This window comes from Haemaphysalis longicornis, unplaced genomic scaffold (genome assembly GCF_048455015.1).
Source record: "Haemaphysalis longicornis isolate Haplotype H1 unplaced genomic scaffold, Haemaphysalis longicornis Haplotype H1 scaffold_1, whole genome shotgun sequence".
Classification (NCBI taxonomy): Eukaryota; Metazoa; Arthropoda; class Arachnida; order Ixodida; family Ixodidae; genus Haemaphysalis; species Haemaphysalis longicornis.
In genome coordinates, this window is record NW_027526203.1 from 105,576,207 (window position 1) to 105,594,835 (window position 18,629).

Consider the following 18,629-nt stretch of genomic DNA (forward strand, 5'->3'; position numbering starts at 1 on the left):
CTAGGTAGGTTCCACGTTCTGCTTGGAACGCACGAGGAGTAAGGCAACGTGGTTCCATAAACGATCAAGAAAGGCACCTCGATTCATGCGTGTCTCCGCCGTACGACAGCGCTGGCATCGAGGTACCCGGCCTGGAGCAGTTTAACGCGGTAAATTTAAATTGACCTGAGCAATCCTCTAGCGCCTTTGCCTTGGGAGGGGCGCAACGGAAGAGGAACAGCATGAGTGTTGAGCGGGAAAGCGAAGGGAGGCATTTACTTGGCAAATGTCAACGAAAGACTATCGTCTTTCGTCGACATTTGCAACGAAAGGAGCAGATACGCGGCCAATTTTTTCTTTCACTTCACCCGGCGTTTTCGGGTTACAGATGCCATGAGTGAGAATACTAAAGCTCCGCTTTTAAATGTGCGCGTTAGAACGCGCACATAGGATAACGACGCGTGGGCTGGCTACCCCACGACGGCCGATCATGACGGAAAAGCAACGACAGCAACGGCCAGCAATCGCCTGTGATCTGCTATGCATGTGGCAGAGCTAAGTTACTGCAGAAGTTCGTCGCCTCGTGTTGAAATGGGAACGACTAAGGAGAATCTGCCACGGTGACGTCCTCTACGAACACTGGTCTGGCCGCAAACTTCCGCAAGCTGACACTCAACTCACTATGGAGCTTATAGCGTGCAAAGAGTCTGTAGGTGAACCATATGAAAATTCCAACCGCTGCCTTCCCCAATTAGGCTGGCAATGGTGCTATCCTAGCCGTCTAATAACTTTTAACGCGCTAGATAGTGTCACTAGATAAGGGTACAGACTGTGGGCACTTTTTGCTCCTATTGTCCCGTGCCGCCGCCGTGATCATGGGTCAGTTCGCATCACGTGAAAGTTGCTTACACTGCGACGGTTCATGGACACCGACATTTTCTTGTTGATGCGTTCTCTGCCGGTCAACTGTGGTAGTCTCAGCTTGTCCTCCCTGCTCTGGCGCTGCGCGTGACTGATGTCGTCCCGAGCGCGAATCAAAGATAACGCGCTTCGCAGCATTTCAGCAGCAAAAGTGTGTCCGAAAGTGCCGTTGTTGCTGCGGCTTCGGCAGTGTTGTTTGCAAATGACCCCGTCAAAGTTAGCGGTGAGGCCGCAGACGCGGCTATCTGGCAATACTGATAAAGACCAAAATGGCCGCCATTGCTCACTCGCGTGCTTCAGTGACGGTACTCTGTATCTTATCTAGGGCCGTATTCTCGGCTGCACAAATTCAGAGTGAATTCACCATGTTTTTGCGTAAGGACAACGTAAGCAATCAGGGACGTGATGCACGTATAGCTATGACGACATGCAGTGTAATTTGACGCTTCACGCATAAAGATCGCAACTACGGCATCAAATATTGTTCATAGAATGTATAAAATACTTTGCATGTATTATAAAAATTAAGACGGTAGCTGAGGCTGGCAGGGGAAACACATTTCTGCAGGTCAAAATCGGCGTCAACACCACTAAGCGATCGAGTTACATTGATCCAAAAGCAAGCGAAAAGGGGATGTTGAGCTAAAGAACATCACACAATCTTTTTTACCGTATCTATTTATTTCTTTCAACCCCTTTTAGTAACATAGTTGAGCTGTCTGCTTCAATGCAAGCTTTGTTGCGTTATCACCTTCCCGGCCGCCACCGCCGCCACGCTATGTCTGCTGTCATGTTACAAGTTTATGGTGTGATCCGCGAAAAAGACGTCATGACCTCGCTTGTATGACGCATATATAAGGGCAGCGAAGCGCTAGGCCTGATAACCGCGGAGCATACCGATGTCGCCGATTCACTCATTCGTCAAACGACTTCAATCAGCCCAGTAATGCATGAAAGAGTCACTTTTCTTTATTATTTTTAAAGCAAAGCTTTTTACCTGTACCCCCAAGGGTTCTTTCGCGACCGTTGGTGTCAACAGAAAACTCCCGCAAAAAAAAAATAAAACAAAAGAATTCACTGCACCGCCAGGAATCGAACCTGGAGCTAATAGAGTAACAAAGCCAGAGCCCGTTGCCTTACCGATTTAGCTACGAGCCCACGCATACACGGGGAAGACAAGTGGTGCACTCACCAAGCACATCTACGGGTTTAACCGCGGCCTCCTCGCTGAATTCCACGTGATAGCAATTAAAGGAAGCTCACACCAACCCACAGCATCTCCCTTCTAGTACGCAAATGTGCTAAAGCCTGTGGCTTCCAGTGTTCACGTAAAAACTCTCAGCTCCTTGTCGTCCGCCCTAACGCCAAACGACACCTCAAGGAACACATTAAAATACTCCTTGATAGCCAGGCCATCACTCCAAGCCCCCCCATCAAGATCCTGGGCCTACATCTTCAAGCCAACACCAAGAGTGACATATCTTTGCAGCGCCTCAAACACAGCATCAATAAAATCGTACACATGATCAGGCGAGTTGCCACCAAGAATCGAGGCCTCAAGGAATCCGATACCTTTCGATTAGTTCAAGCTTTTGTCCTCTCGAGAATCACTTACGTCAACCCCCTGTCTTCTTCTCGGCAAGGAGGACATAAACATTATTTATATAATGATTAGAAGGGCGGCTGAGCAAGCCATTGGTCCTTCCACGAGTGCGTCCACAGAGATGCTGCTTAGCACGGGGCTGTACAACACGGTGGAAGATCTGATAGAGGGTCATCTTTCTATCCAGAAGCTCCGAATGAGCAGAACTGCGGAGGGTCATCGCATCCTTCACCAGATTAGCTAGGCAGGACAGAATGTCACTCCGCTTGATGTACTCCGGGACTTTTGGCGACAAGAACTAAATATGCTCCCTTTGCTCAGAAATATTAACCCCTCACACGACGAGGGTCGCAGACAATCACGGGCTCAAGCGCTCAACACCACCCTCGGTGGGGATCATGCAGTTATCTACACAAACGCCTCCCAACATCGAGGGCAGCAGTACGCCATCATCGTGGCTACCTCCAGAACCTACCTCCTTGCTTGTGCCTCACTCAAGACCGAAGATATGACGGCAGCAGAAGAGGCAGCCGTCGCCTTGGCTCTCACTCAACCAGGGGTTCTTAAGGTAGTCACCGATTCGCAACAAGCCTAACGGAATTACCAGTCGGGTTTGGTGTCCCGACCTGCACTGCATGTGCTAAAAAAACACTGCCCAAATGGTTCCATTCAGCTCATCTGGACACCCGCTTACGGTTCCATGGAGGGCAACGAATACGCCCACCAAGCCTGCACTTTTACCCCCCGTGCTATGGAGCTGCACGAGGACAGTCACCCGCTTGTCTCGTTCAGGGACATAATCCAGCATTATCGCCTTCTGAGACAGACCCTACCTTCGCCTTACCCTGACCTTTCCAGAGAACAACAAACTATCCTACGGCTCATACAATCCTGCTCCTTCCCACACCCGACGCGTCTTCACTTAATGTACCCGAATCGCTACGACGCTGTATGTAAATTTTGCTCAGAAGTAGGAACATTCTGCCCCATAATCGGGGTGTGCGGCTTTAGCCCTGAGCACCTTCCTCTGTTCCCGTCAACTACCGAACAAGAGCAATGGAAGATGCTGCTGTCCAGCACCTCTCTGCCTACGCAGCTTCAGCTGGTGTACAGAGCACTCCCCTGGTCCACACTCTGGACCGTTCAGAAATCTGAATACAAGTGCTTCCTCCTCCTTCTACTCCTCCTCCGTCTCTACCGCCGACCTCGTCGCCTCCGTCCGCGACGGCAGAGACGGAGAAGTGAGATCATCTAACACTGGTTTTGAGCTTTAATTTTATATATAAAAAAGAGTTTCCAACTCAAGCAACCACCGCTCATACATTATGCATTAATTCAATCTTACCAACAATATCTCTTTGAAGTAATAGAGGGTGTGGTTATGTGCATTTCACTTCTCTCTAGTTTCACTCTTTGTAGGGCGACGTGAGTGAATTTATGTGACGTCGCATGGGTAATCGTTGTGGGTGCCGTTTCCAGCTTTGCTTTCCAAACACATTCACAGGGTGGATTGGCGCTACTTTTTTTCTTGAGTTCGATCATGTGACCCAGCAGCTTACTAGGAGGAGTGTGGAGGACTGCCGCCTATCTCTTCCCGCCATCGGGCCCCTGCTCCGTGCCGGGCGCTTGCGGAAGGGGGTGTAGTTTGACCTCTAGCTCTGAAGGTCAAAACTGATCACCCCGCGAAGACTACCCGAGGTAGCGTAGTGTAGCTTTCGCTACAAAATAATACCATGGCCGAGGCAAAAGGAATGGTAGGCGATTTGAGCAGGCACCGCGCTTGCGCACCGCAGTTCGTTCTATATACACGCTGTGTGTAGCCGCATGCTGTGCAGACATGGTCAGTGGGATGAAACTCCGCCGTTTTTCTGTCCCGTGACTGCAGCGATCCTAAAGTTTGGGAGCTGTACTACATACGAGCATAAATGAACGCTGTTGTTGCATTTTATATTACCAGGTTACTTATTAATTACGGAGTTTTTGATATACAAGTGAACTGAAAAGTTGAAGTTCGATACTGCGAAAATACGAGCGCCACCCGGAGTGGAAAACCGGAACCGCGCCTTTCTGCTTCGCACCGCTGGAAAGGGGCGTTTCTTGTCGCGCCCACAGATATGGTGTGATCCACGGTGTTCCGAGGGCCGTTTTAAAGCAAAGCTTCTTACCTCTACCCCCCAAGGATTCTTTCGCGACCGTTGGTGTCACCAGAAAACTCCAGCGCACAAATAAAAGAATTCACTGGCACCGCCGGGAATCGAACCTGGAACTACTAGACTAACAAAGCGAGAGCCCGTTGTCTTACCGATTTAGCTACAAGCCCACGCGAAGACGGGGACGACAGGTGGTGTACCCACCAAGCACATCTACGGGTTTACCCCCTGCGTTCTCGCTGAATGCCACGTGAAAGCGTCACATGACCGCTCACGCCCGTCCAGCGGCCCTGTGCGCACCTTGCTCATGTGCTAAGAGTTACAAAAATTAAAGGAAGCTCACACCAATGCATGACATCGCACTTCTAGTACGCCAATGTGCTAAAGCCTGTGGCCTCCAGTGTTCACGTAAACAATCACAGCTCCTTCTCGTCCGCCCTCATGCCAAACCAAGGCATACATTCAAATACTCCTTGATGGGCAGGCCATCACTCCAAGCCTCAGCATCAAGATCCTGGGCCTACATCTCGAGGCTAAAACCAAGAGTGACGTCTCCTTGCAGCGCCTCAAAAACAGCATTAATCAAATCATACACATGATCAGGCGAGTTGCAACCAAGAAGCGAGTCCTAAAGTGTCCTCTCGAGAGTTACTTACGTGAACCCCCTGTCTTCTTCTCGACAAGGAAGACATAGAGATGCTTTATATGATGATTAGAAAAGGGGTCGAGCAGGTCATTGGTTTTCTCATGAGTGCGTACACACAGAGGCTTTAGCACGGGGCTCCACAACACGGTGGAAGAGCTGATAGAAGGCCATCTTTCTAACCAGAAGGTCTGACTCAGAACTGCGATGGGTAACCGCATGCTTCACCAGATTGGCTGGGTAGCCCAGAATGTCACTCCGATTGACGTATTCCCAGACTCTTGGAGACTAAAACTAGAGATGCTCCCTTTGCTATGAATATGAACCCCTCACATGCCGAGGGTCACCGAAAAGCACGGGCTCAAGCGCTACACACCACCCTCGGTGGGGATCATGCAGTTACCTACACAGACGCCTCCAAACATCGAGGGCAGTAATACGCCATGATCGTGGCTACCTCCAGGACCAACCTCCTTGCGTGTACCTCGCTTAGGACCCAAGAAATGGCGGCAGCAGAAGAGGCAGCAATCACCTTGGCTCTCGCTCAACCAGGGGTTCGGACGGTAGTCATCGATTCCCAGCAAGCCTACTGGAATTACCAGTAGGGTTGGGTGTCCTGACTTGCACTGCGGGTGCTAAAAAACCACTCCCCAAACGGTTCCATTCAGCTCATCTGGACACCCCCTCACGCTTCAATGGAGGGCAACAAATACGCCCACCCAACAAGCCTGCGCTTTTACCTCCCGTTCTATGGAGCTGCACGAGGACAGTCACCCGCTTGCCACGTTCAGGGAGATTACCCAGCATCATCGCCTTCTGAGACAGACCGTACCTTCGCCTTACCCTGACCTTTCCAGAGAACAACAAACTACTGCACGGCTCACACAAACCGGGCTCCTTCCCACAGCCTACGCGTCTTCACTTAATGTATCCGAATCGCTACGACGCTGAATGCAAATTTTGCTCAGAAGTAGGAACACTTCGCCTCGTAATCGGGGTGTGCAACTTTAGCCCTGATTACCCTGCTCTCTTTCCGTGAACTACCCAACAAAAGCAATGCGAGATGCTGCTGTCCAGGCCCACTCTACCTACCCCGCTTGAGCGGGTGGACAGAACACAGGCCGCGCGGACTGCATATGGGCCCCACACAAGAAGGAATTACTCCCCAGGGCTGCACTCTGGGCCGTTCAGAAATCTGAACAGAAGTATTTCTTCCTCTTCCTCCTTCTCTGCCGCAAATCCAGTCGCCTCCGTCCGCGGCGCAGACGGAGAAGACAGATCGTCTAACACCGGGTTGGAGCTTACTTTAATTTTATAAAAAAAACGCTCCACTCTTGTGCTACACCAATACAACTCAACCAAACACCGTTCATGCTTCCTGCATTGATTTAACCTTAGCAAGAATATCTCTTTGAAGTAATAAATGGTGTGCTTAAGTGCATTTCACTTCTCTCTGGTTTTGCTATTTATAGAGCGATGTGAGTGAATTTAAGTGACCTCGCATGGGTAATCGTTATGGGTGCCGTTTACAGCTTTGCTTTCCAACCACATTCACGGGGTGGATTGGCGCGATTTTTTTACCACCGTAAAGTTAGTTCCATCGAAACAGACACATGAATGGATTCACGCCGTCATCACAGATCGTGCTATACTGAGTGGTGTCAAAATTCTTCACGCCAGGCCGCATTAAATTCTTTTGGATCCCGGCGGACGAAAAATACGGTCTGCATGCTGCTCGTTTTGCTTTTCTACGCTTGCACGAGATAGCAGGATGCGGTTGCAGCAGTAGCTTTATAACTTAAGTGAGCATAAACGTGCACTATTTATTTATTACATTCTGATTGTCTTCTTTGACTCTTGAATTTCACATGAAATGCGCGGCAGAGCATCTGGTAATTAATGCAATGTCTACATTAGCTACACACATTTGTTTATACGTGGGTTATTATTTAGGTTCTGCGTTTTTTCTGGTGATTTTTCTATTGTGTGTTCTGCAAATTATAAACTCTCATTGGTGCACATCGGGTCGGTAAAGCCAGCTATCTTTGATTGATGTCGCTTTCATATACTATAATGATTGTATTCGGTTCACTTTGTCGTGTGTGCACTATGAAATCGCCTTTTCTTTTTTCTTGTTATCGTCTGCTAACTTCAACTTATATTGCAAACCTCGTCGCAATTCATTGTGCTGCTATGCTTTGTAACGCGTGAATTAATTTGGTATGATCTGTAACACTTCACCAATTACCCCCCTTACTCAATGCCCTGTAAAGAGGCATTGCGTTTCTATTGTGTGTTTTGCGTTTTAGCGCAAGTGAATGCACGGTATGCAAAAAAATGTATATGAGGCAACATATACAATAACTAATGGAATAGTGTGAGCCTATCTGCACTCTTTTTATCAGCTTTTGATTGCCTGCGTTTAGTTTGTCTTCGTAGCATGGATTGTTGTTGTTTTGAAATTATTAATATTATTGTGAATATTATAATTATTATCAGTATTATTGTTACCGTTTTTATTATCAGCCTATTTGGGTCTAGAGCTTGAGGAAGGCATCTCCCATACACTTATGGCTCAAAGGATGGGTCCGCAGGTTCATATCGTGTTGTTAGCACTAGGTTAACTAAGTAGTGACTACATAAATTATTTTATTGCGTTTCAGTTGTGTGTTCTGCATTTTCTCTTCACGTGAATCAACGGAACATAGCAGAATTAATTTGTAGCAATAAATAAACAAACTAAGCAATTACTATATATGTTTATAATACAATCACAACTATAATTCCGCCACTTATAATTTATAAGTTACGCTTCAGCTCCGTGCTTCGAGTTTCAGCTTTAAGTACAAGAACGATATAGTAAAAAAAACGCAGTTACAGCTATAAGCCGATAAATACTTAGACAATGCAGGCTTAACCTTTGCTAGTAATTGATTAGAGGTTTTTAAATAAGGTTTTTATAAGCAATTTACTGCAGGGCCCGAGAAATATCTGAGGAATACATAGTGCGCGAAAGTATATATGCATGAATAATTGCTTAGCGATTCTGGTGTGGGATGGCTGCTTTTGTCTGCAGAAATGTATTTTGGATTAGAAGGAAAGATGGGTCGTTGCCACCGAACATTATGATCGCACAAATAGAAAAACGTATCCGCGTCTCTTAATAATAAAGAGTGATTTTAATTTAAAATTTGCCTTTACGATTGGTGTTGTCGAAATTCGTCTTTGTAGCCAAAATCAATTTAAGACGGAAAGATTCCCAATATATCAGATAACGCTTATTTCGGATACAGATGCCAGATTTCACTCCAAACTATGTGCGCCTGAAGCAGCATTAAATTAGTATTCATCATCATCTTAAAGCTACTATTCATTAAAAGTTATTAAAGCTAGTATTCATTCTAACCCAAATATACAAATGTGCTTGTTGATGTTCCAGACGTCGCGTTTGGCTCCAGTGTGCGAGGAGGCAGGACATGGCTCATTTACCACCTCGACAGATCTACAGCACCTACCGGCTGTGTCCTGCCCATTTCACCAGCAGAAACAACGCGGACCTTGGACAGACAAGGCACTGGACACATATATATTCACTGGCTGGATACCTAGTTATTAGAATGCGGCAATGTGCCATACACTTTTGTTTGCCACTAAAAGCGCAAAATATCCAAGTTGTGTTTTTACCGTATGCATGGTAAATTTAGGCAATAAAAATAAAATAACTCTACTCTTTATTCTTGTCTAGATTGCGTGTACCAATAAGCCAAAACAACGCCGTACTTTGAAAAAGTGGTGCAAAAAGAGGTGGACGCGCAAAACTTCATCAATCAGAGCAAAACAATTGCCCTTTTGATAATGTGGCGGGTTGCGCAACAGCAACAAGGTCGTGCGCTGGCCGTCTGAATATCTTCCACTTGCTCAATTTACCTTGCATGTGAGTCCCAATTGAATTTGGCGCTAAATTGCCCCCATCCCGCTCGTCTTTTCAGTCCTAATTAAGGTGGCGTCTCCCAATGCATGTCTGCAACGCGCCGCAATGTTTTTTGTACCGCCCCCAAACACCAGGGGTTTGTCTGGCGCTGCGAGCGAATTTCGCGTCCCATGCAAGGTATAGGAAGTTTCACTCCCCTGACATGGTCGCCAGCACGACCGGCTTTGCAGATAGCGACCTGCCCATGCGCGCCGATTGCGCGTGCCGAATTTGTTATTTCTGGTTTATTCTGTTTTTGTTTTTCCGAGGCCACTGCACCGGCTGGCGCTCCTTTTATTCCTCATTTCTCCGCTGTTTACGCGTTTGATCGGCCCGCCATCAATGCTACTTTGTCGTTTTCTCGGTCCGTTGTGCTCAGCCTTTTCCGATTCCCATTTGGGCAAGTGCACACCTTCTGTGGGCTCGACGATGTGCTCAAATAAGTGTTTTTGACGCGAAATTCTTACTTGGCTAGGCTTGCGAAAGCACACACCCGGCCGGCGTCCACCGAACGCGAACCCAAACGGATACGTCCGCAAAAAGTGTCCACAGCTGCTAACCATTTTGTAACGCGTTTCATGGCGTTACACACGTTCCACGTCTGAAAGAATAAACCCCCTTAAAATATTCAGTGCGTTTCAACAGAAAAAAATTCAACACACAAAATTAACAAGAAGCACTTTGCGCGCACTGTTTCATATAGTGCAACAAAAGAAAAACACGGGAAGAAACACTCAGCTCGCGATCAATTCCCATTAGCTTACGACGCACAGCCCGAGTATATAACAAGAAAAAAAGTGTGTGCGTCCGAACTTTTTCGCGCAGTATTGCTTTACGTTCAGCTTATGTGCAGGCAGTGTAGCAGTAGTATGAATAGTGATATTTTGAAAAAGTGGCTGCAGTGAGTATGACACCGAGTTTGCAGGTTATAGTTAGGGTTCTGCGTTTTCGGAGTTTATTTTTGAGCAAATTCGGAGGGCGTTTTTGGGAGTTTATTTATTTTTGCAAATTTGGAGTTTTTCGGAGCGTCCTTTCAGAGTACAGAAAATTCGGAGTTTTTCGGACAATTAGTGTCCTAGAGTATTGATCTTTAAGAAATGCTATGCACAACAATAAAAGAAATCAAACACATTCACAATCTCAGCAATGCATGTCCAGATGTCCGTTACTCGTCTTTTCTACATTGTTCCTATGCTCTCTAGGTCGATCATTTAAGCAACGACCTGACTGACCAACGTACTGTCTGCCACACGATAAAGGAATCAAATATATGAAACGAATATCGAACACAATCAAATAAGATTGTGAATGTAGGCCACATTTTCATAAGACCAGCATTGTAGGCTGACACGAGGATCAGCTAACAAGAGAAATCATCGAGGCATACCAGATTGTTTCATTCAAAGGCAAATGCGTTAGCACAACTTCCATAACACTGACAAAGAACTGAAATTCTCATCCAATCACTAATTTTTGCCTTCCTAAAGTGACTTTTTTAACGCGGGTGTTTGAACTGTCATCCTCCACTTTTTAGTTTTTAGTTTTGATTGTATTTGCTTGAGCTCCTCCACTTTCCCTCTTTTCTTTCGTTCGCAGTGTACCGTCCCGTACAAAATCGGGCGCCACAGTGAAAATAAACGAGTTGATAGTAGCCCATGTCCCGTCCACTTCGTTCGTCCTTGTTCCTTTGCGCTTAGTCAAACGTTCCATCTTTAGCGAAATGAGGTTAGAGAAGGGCGAACGAAATTCTAGAAAAAGAACATATCCGGGAAAAGGCCCGAAGTGGAGTGGCAGGGAAGGTGAGAAGTGTTTGGCCTTGGTTTGACTATTGTTGTGGGGAGAGATCTTGTTTTCCATGACAAGGGTCCGAAACGACTCCCTCTGTGAAGCTTGTAAGTGGAACGAACAAAAGTGGAAACTTGAACATAGGATAGGAAAAGTTGTTCCAGGATGCCAAGGAAAGATAAAGGGTAGTCTGGTTTTCACAGGCGGCGGTCTCTGAATTCGGAATTTTTCGGATAAATCCGAATTCGCAAAATTTTTACCGGCGACTGCTTTTCGGATTTTATCGGGTTGATCCGAAAAAGCAGAACCCTGGTTATAGTCGACTTAATTAAACAGGAGCACGTTCACTGGAAGAGAGCGCGAGCGCGGTCTTGATCGAGCGGCCGTGACAGGAGGCTCGGCGACAAACCTAGCCAAAAGTAAAGGTTCCGATCGCTCCTGTACGATGGAAGTGGCTCAAAAAGATATCGGGAAGATAACTGAACCGCTGCCATACCCAAGTCTGCCATTTGTTGGGCTACCGCGACGAAACTCCCACAAACGCCGCGCTCGGTTATGGTGAAAGCGCCGCAGCCGCTGGAAAGGTTGCCGTCGATCAGCGCTCCCTTCGCTGAAAAACACGATTTTCCGGCAAGAATGGAGCGCTTCCACGCGCGGATGGGCCCTATTGGAGTGTTTATACAAATCCGAGCCTTCCCTATGCACTTTTGCGCGTGCATAGACGAGCTTCATGTCAAAAAAAAGTTCATCGACGTAAACCGAACGTCGACAAAGTTTCCGCGTGCCTAAATGAACGAAAATGCCCCGAAATAAAGATTGGCAGTCGCGCAGGCGGAAATGGTAGCGGTGTAGTTTACTTGTTTACGCTGACGTTTGGAAAGCAAAGAAACGGATCTATTGACTTCATTATTAATTCTCTTTGGGGGCTGGTATCGGCATTGCTTGCTCCGACCGCTACTTTTTATGCGAGGAGTCGCCGGCCGCACTGCGAGTGAAGGGAATCTGCGAGTTTGGGGATTAAAATTAGCCTTATCTGACGGAGCGCGCAGTCCCTACATCGCAGTCTTTTGGTACGCCGGCTTCCATTATCTCCGGCTGCGATGGGCAGGTCGCTATCTATAAAGCCGGTCGTGGTCGCCAGCTGGGCCCGCAACCTACGCCACCACCAAAGCGCATCCCCGATGGCCTGAAACGATGCTGACGGCAACATTGTGTCACGTAGCTTAAAAAGGGTGTAGGAGATTAACGCCAGGCTCTCAAAAACCAAGCAAAGACTACTGGTAACCAGAAGCGAGCTAAAATGTGCACCAATAAGAAAAAAAACTGAGTATATGTCCTGTAATTTCAAGAATTTTAAATTAACAATTTTCGCGGTCGTGTCACCACCGCAAGCTCCGTCCGGCAAAGATAATTGGCGCCACACACAACTCTAAAAAAACCCTAAAAATAGGCCAGCATGTGATCCCCGAAAAAAAGTCTCGTAAGAATCCTCCGCATGGCTACTACTGAGAAGATACAGAGCCGATCTCACAGCAAAAAAAGGGGAAATGTTTGACCATATGTAAAACGTCTGTACAGCGGAAGTGCAGGGATGCCAAAAAAAAAAAAAAAACGATAAAACTTGCGGGGGCACTGATCATGAGCCGGATATCGTACAGCCTGCAGTACCAGAAACTACTCACCCGCACTGAAGATGGCCAAACACCATCATCAAAGCAGCATATAGGAAATCCCTTACCCCCTATTACCCCTATTACCGCAAAGGCCTTTAAATTGTTTCCTTTGAAGAAATCAGAGTTCAGCCTCCTAGCAAAAAATTAGCGTGTGAGAAAAGCAAAACGGTGATTTGTTATCGTATAAAATATAGGCAAACCTCGACAAAAGAAGCTGGACGCCACTATGGATATGTCACCGACCTAGCAATTTTCCACAAAATGATTGATGATGATTGTGAGGTTTAACGCGCCGAAACTGCACAGGTTATGAGGCGCGCCGCAGTGGAGGGCTCCGGATTAATTTTGACCACCAGGGGATCTATAACCTACGCCGAAATCTCGCACACGGGCGTTTTCGTTTTTCGCCTCCATCAGAAAAGCGGCCGCCGCGGCCGCTTCCCATAAAATACCTCCCACTACTGAAAAACATAGATGCGAGAATAAAAACCTATGCGAGGGCAGAGCATAGGCCAGTGTCAAATTCCTTTTAAAAAAGTTCCAAAACCATGAAAAAAACAGTATACGCCTCAGCCGACACGTTCGAATGTACGAAGGCAACAATCGTCGTGTTGGAGTACCGCGGCAATCGAGGCATGTAATCGTGGAAGGTAATGCCACGATGGTAATGCCACCATGGTAAGGATTACCTTACCAATGAAGGTAAGGATTCGAGTCCCGTGTGTATGCACACGGGACTCGATTTCCCCTTGCGATACCCCTAGCAGAACTAGTGAATATATGCTTAAACATCGCCACAACTGCTGAATAGGCCATTAGTCTCTTGACTGCAGGCAACCTACCTAAACGCACGAGAAACATTACCCAATCCCCAAAGGTAAACAAGGGAAATGCAAGGTGGTGTGATCGCGACGGAGCTTGCCGGAAGGAAGGATGCTGTGCTATAGCGTGCCCTTGTCTCTGCTCATCATTCCCCCAGTGTGCCTGTGCGCCACTGGCCGTTCGTATTGAAACAATGGAGCTTACATGAATGTCTTACTTTAGATCGAATTTTACGTTTCTCTTGTTTAAATTATATTATGTATACTTTTCTCGGTTTTCCCAGGCACACCACCCAAGCAGCTATTTCTACGGCCATTCTACGGCCAAGTACGGCCACTGTTTTATCGTTAAGTTCAACGGAATGTTTATCGCACTGACAACAATTAACGTTTCCTTTCTCTCGACAATAAGGTTTCCCAAGGCACTCGTTCGTGCTTCACGGTTTTCTGTAGTTTAAATGAAGCCTAAATTTTTTTTTAACGCGAATATTTCTGTCCTTTTTCGGCATGTCTTAACAGAAAGTGGCCAAAGCAAGTAACCTGTTTGAAGTTTGTGGTGTTCTAAATCCCATCAGGAATACGCTGTTCACTTGCATACATTTAACTACTTGTACCAATGGAATCTAGTTTCTCACGATGACTGCAATTTATTCCTCCGCCATTATTTACCAGTGTTCTGAGTACGCGCTTTTACCGTGCCTCCCCCTTCCCCCCCCCCACCCCCCCCCCCCCCCCCCTTCCACCACGCTGCGGACAGTTGGTGTGTGTGCAGTGTTGTTTAAAACATAGCAAACCCTCAGCCGTGGCAATATAATTCTACCCGCCGCGGTGGCTCCGTGGCTAAGGTGTTACGCTGCTGAGCACGAGGTCGCGGGTTCGATCCCCGGCCGCGGCGGCCGCTGTTCTGACAGACGCGAAAAGCACAAACGCCCGCGTGTAGGAGATTTCGGCGCACGTTAAAAATCCCCAGGTGGTAAAAATTAATCCGGAGCCCTCCACTACGGCAACCCGCCTCATCGCCTGCGTTGCGTCGGCGCGTTAAAACCCTACAGTCAATCAATGATATAATTCTAAAATGATTCTCTATTTTCCTCCTTCTCTTGGTGTCGTTTCAGGTCGGGCCTCCAACGATTCATGCTGTTGGGCCACGGTCATGCTGCGGAACAAAGACGGATCCTTCCCATGCGTCAAATAAAACATCGCTTCGTGCACGGCGTTTTAGACAGCCCCTCTAATTGTGCGCAAAAAAAAAAAAGGAAATGGCAATGGCATAGTATCGACTAAACCAAGCGTGCTGCCCTCGTCCATGCACGTGCGTTCATGCGACATGGGCGACAGGGGAAAACACGGTGTCCTTCCTTTTGAATTGACATGGCAAGCACATTAGGTGCACCCAGCCGCACTCGATGTATCGAAGACAAAGGCGAAAAAAAAAAAAGAAACCCGCATATGTACCACATTACTGTTCGGCGCGCGTTGAAAGACTATTTCCAGTTTCGTATGCTAACTTTTCTCCCGAAGTTTAAGCATTTAGTTCGCCTTTAAAAGAAACCACAGGTGCACAAATACCGGGAGACCTCCCATGAATGGATACGCAAGCTTCACTGTCCGTCCGTCCGTCCGTCCGTCCGTCCGCCCCGTCTGTCTGTCTGTCTGTCCGTCCGTCCGCCTGTCGGTCGGACCGCGTCCGGGAACCAAACCCGCGTCCTTGTGCTAAGCAGCACAACGCCTTCACTACTGAGCGACCGCGGCGGGTAATGCGTGAATACTAAAACTGTTGCCATGTCTCTTACACATCAACACTATTAAGCGAAAATGAAACTGAAGACATATTTGAGGCAAAGTATAGGTACATAACCAAGGGTTATAAATGATAAGTACATAACCAAGTTTATGCTATAGCAAAATGGAGAGACGAGCTAGTTGGTGAACATCCATGAGGGAAACTTAAGCGCAAACAGACACAGGGACGAGAAAGGGAAACGACACCAGCGCTTCCTATCAACTGAAAGATTTCTTAAAATCGAAAACACATTTATCCCAATCAAGCACCTGTGACCGTCGCACATGCGTACGGCGGTACATGAGGACAACCGCCCTATTTCCTTCTCCTCTTTTTCTTTCCCTCATCCTCTACCCCTCTCCTTAAGAAGTTGCACTTTTTTATCTAGAATACTCAGCGACGGGTGACTTGTATAATCAGAACCCTTAATCAGGATACGGCAGGCTTCAGCAATTTCCCTGGTAGCACGGTCTCTGTGCTTAAAAACAACTTGCGTCTCTGTGAAGCATGGCTTACAACCGCAGTCCGAACGGTGCAGCGCCAGGTGTGTGTAGGGCCTTCCTTTCAAGGAGGAATGGTGCTCCCTCAAGCGTACATTGAGACAGCGGCCGGTCTGGCCGACGTACACCCGGCCACAGGACATTGGAATGCAGTACACAACATTGGTTATACACCGAACAAATTGTTTAGAACAAATTGGAGTCTGTGTTTTATCTAACAGCCACGTGGGGGAATATTGTCTCGGGAATCGAGCCTGCTGCTCACCATGCTGCATAATCTGCCTAGCTTGTTCCTGGCCGAGAAAACCACCTTAACCCCGAATCTGTCAGCCGTCTTCTTAAGGCGATGCGACAGCGCATGTGCATAGGGGATGACCACCACTTTTTTACTCTGGTCGGTATCTGTTATGTGATGTGCGAACCCTTTGAACTGCTTCACAAGACGCTGGCAGATCGCCTGGAGCCCGGAGAGGGGAAAATATTGTTCATGTTTTACCAGCAACACTCACTCCGTGACCTATTTATTGCGATGAAACTAGCGAGTTGTTTAGCGCAGCCTGCTAGAAATAGTTTCACTACGTAACGGATTGCTCGGCTCACGCAACCAAAAAGCGGAGAGCAGACGACATTAGGCATAGCAGACGACAAGCCGGCGTATTGGTGACGTGATGCGCGCGATGAACACATAGCTTTGTTGCAAACGAACTGCGCATGCGTGCGAAGTCACCCGGAACGCCGGCAGGCGGCTCCCGCGCACGGAATGACACGCGCTCCCGTGTTCACCCAAACTGTGATCAAGATAGTACATCCAGCATGTATGATGCCGCGAGAAACGGAGCTCGAGGCCAAGAAATTTCAAGGTACCGTCAAAGTGAACCTCAGTGCTATAAGTACATGCATGACTATGGTACATGGTTATACGTACATTACCAAGAATACCAGCCTTCTTTTAATTAGGACTACACGTTGGATTGCCTTTTATAATAACAAATGAAAGAAGAATGAGTTAAAAGAGTCAACAACAACAAAAAAAGACGCGAGATGAAAAACAAGCATTATAACAAAAGATGTCGGATCGAGTAGCTTCAAGCACCTTAGAAAAAAAAGAAGGTCGAACAGATGGCGCTCAAGCAAGCAGTGCGAAAGCGGGAAAATTGAATTGAGGAAACCTCTATTGTACGATCATTGGAGGAGCGAGAGAAAAGGAAAAGAGGAGCAGGGTTAGGAGGGGGGGACGGAGATGGGGAACGGAGAGGGCAGGATACTATTGGCTTTCGATGGCATTTGCAGCGAAGCAAACGGATAGGCTGGCAACTTTTAGAACAGCGTTTTAGCACGCCGGTGTTCAGGCGGAAACTGACATGTCACATCGTCGCACTCTAGCTCCACGCAGACTAGACGCTAACTTCGGACACGCTGCGCCATTACCGCTCACGGGAACTGCACAAGCGCAACAAGAAGTAAAACACACTTCGTGCATTAGGGAGTCTACGTAAACCGGCTATATACATGCAAAAAACGTCCCCAACTATAACAGGCCCTGGCGGCACGGCTCATGCAGGTCACAAGGAAACCTGGAGCACACGGGAGACAAAACATAAATACATAAACGAAGGTAGCACTGCACTTTCAATCAAGAACGGAGAGGACTGGTTGTGCGAAGATAGGTTAAGTCTCGTGCACTTAGTTTGTAAAGCGATGCCGACAAGAGGCGCACCCGCCGCGGTGGCTCAGTGGCTAAGGCGTTGCGCTGCTGAGCACGAGGTCGCGGGTTCGATTCCCGGCTGCGGCGGCCGCTTTTCTGATGGAGGCCAAAAGCAAAACCGCCCGTGTGTGGGAGATTTGGGCGCACGTTAAAGATCCCCAGGTGGTCAAAATTAATCCGCAGCCCTCCACCACGGCGCGCCTCCTCGCCTGCGTCGCGTCGGCGCGTTAAACCCCACAGTCAATCAATCGAAAAGAGGCGCGATAATAGTACGAGAAACTAAGAAAGGGGACACCTCGCCCCTTAGGACCGAGCGGGCCCTGGGGTATGGCCTCTGGTTTCAAGGGGGTAATTTACGCGAGTTGCGAAGTCATCTTTGATTAAACAGCGCCGCTCAGACAAGACAAATTTTATTTCGCCGTATTTTAAATACACCAAATCATAGGGGAAGGGATATCTGAACACGTACACCTCAGAACGCTTGCAGAAAATTTTCGTCTCAAAGATTTGTATGTCAGACACACGTATACGTACACAAGAACGAATAGTAAAAGACAAAAAAAAGTACTTTTCTCCTATTACAACCTTACATTTTATTGCAATACACGCAGCATGAGATTTTTGTCGCTGATGGAAGTACGCTGCTTTGGGTTTATGACTCTCACTACTGAAAATGCCCTTTCAGGGTGCGCTCTATGAATAGGAAGAGCGAGAACCCTCAGAGCGCAGCGAGAAAGCACTGGCCGCTGCTCAGTGTGAATTTTTCGAAACGAGAGGAGTTCAACAGTGTTATTCATTTCAGAGCTGATGGGGGTAGATAACCCCTGTTTAGACGAATGTCTTAAAGTCGGACAAAGAAGCCTCCTTGTGCGACCGGCGGTTATCGTCGAAAGTGCGAAGGGCCAGCGGTGCCGATAACTCACCGGAGATCCTGAAGTCAGAACTTCGATCGTCATTTTTTGCCGCCGTTGTGGCATAAAATCGGTGTCTATCGAATAAATCTGAATTGTCCGAAATTGTCCAAAACGGCATCGCAAATTCAAAAAAAGATTTTCTTGATGTGTTTTTCAGTGCCAAGACGCACAAACCTGATAGA

The 18,629-nt window shown here is 47.4% G+C and overlaps 1 long non-coding RNA gene across 1 annotated transcript in view; it reads left to right on the forward strand.

Moving 5' to 3' along the window:
* Positions 1 to 15,134, forward strand: part of LOC144178659 (uncharacterized) — a 175,164-nt gene extending 160,030 nt beyond the window's left edge. The window contains exons 3-4 of the long non-coding RNA XR_013324040.1: positions 8,736 to 8,867; positions 14,661 to 15,134. This is a non-coding gene — a long non-coding RNA (uncharacterized LOC144178659). The remainder of the gene's footprint in view (positions 1 to 8,735; positions 8,868 to 14,660) is intronic.
* The last annotated feature ends 3,495 nt before the right edge of the window (positions 15,135 to 18,629 follow it).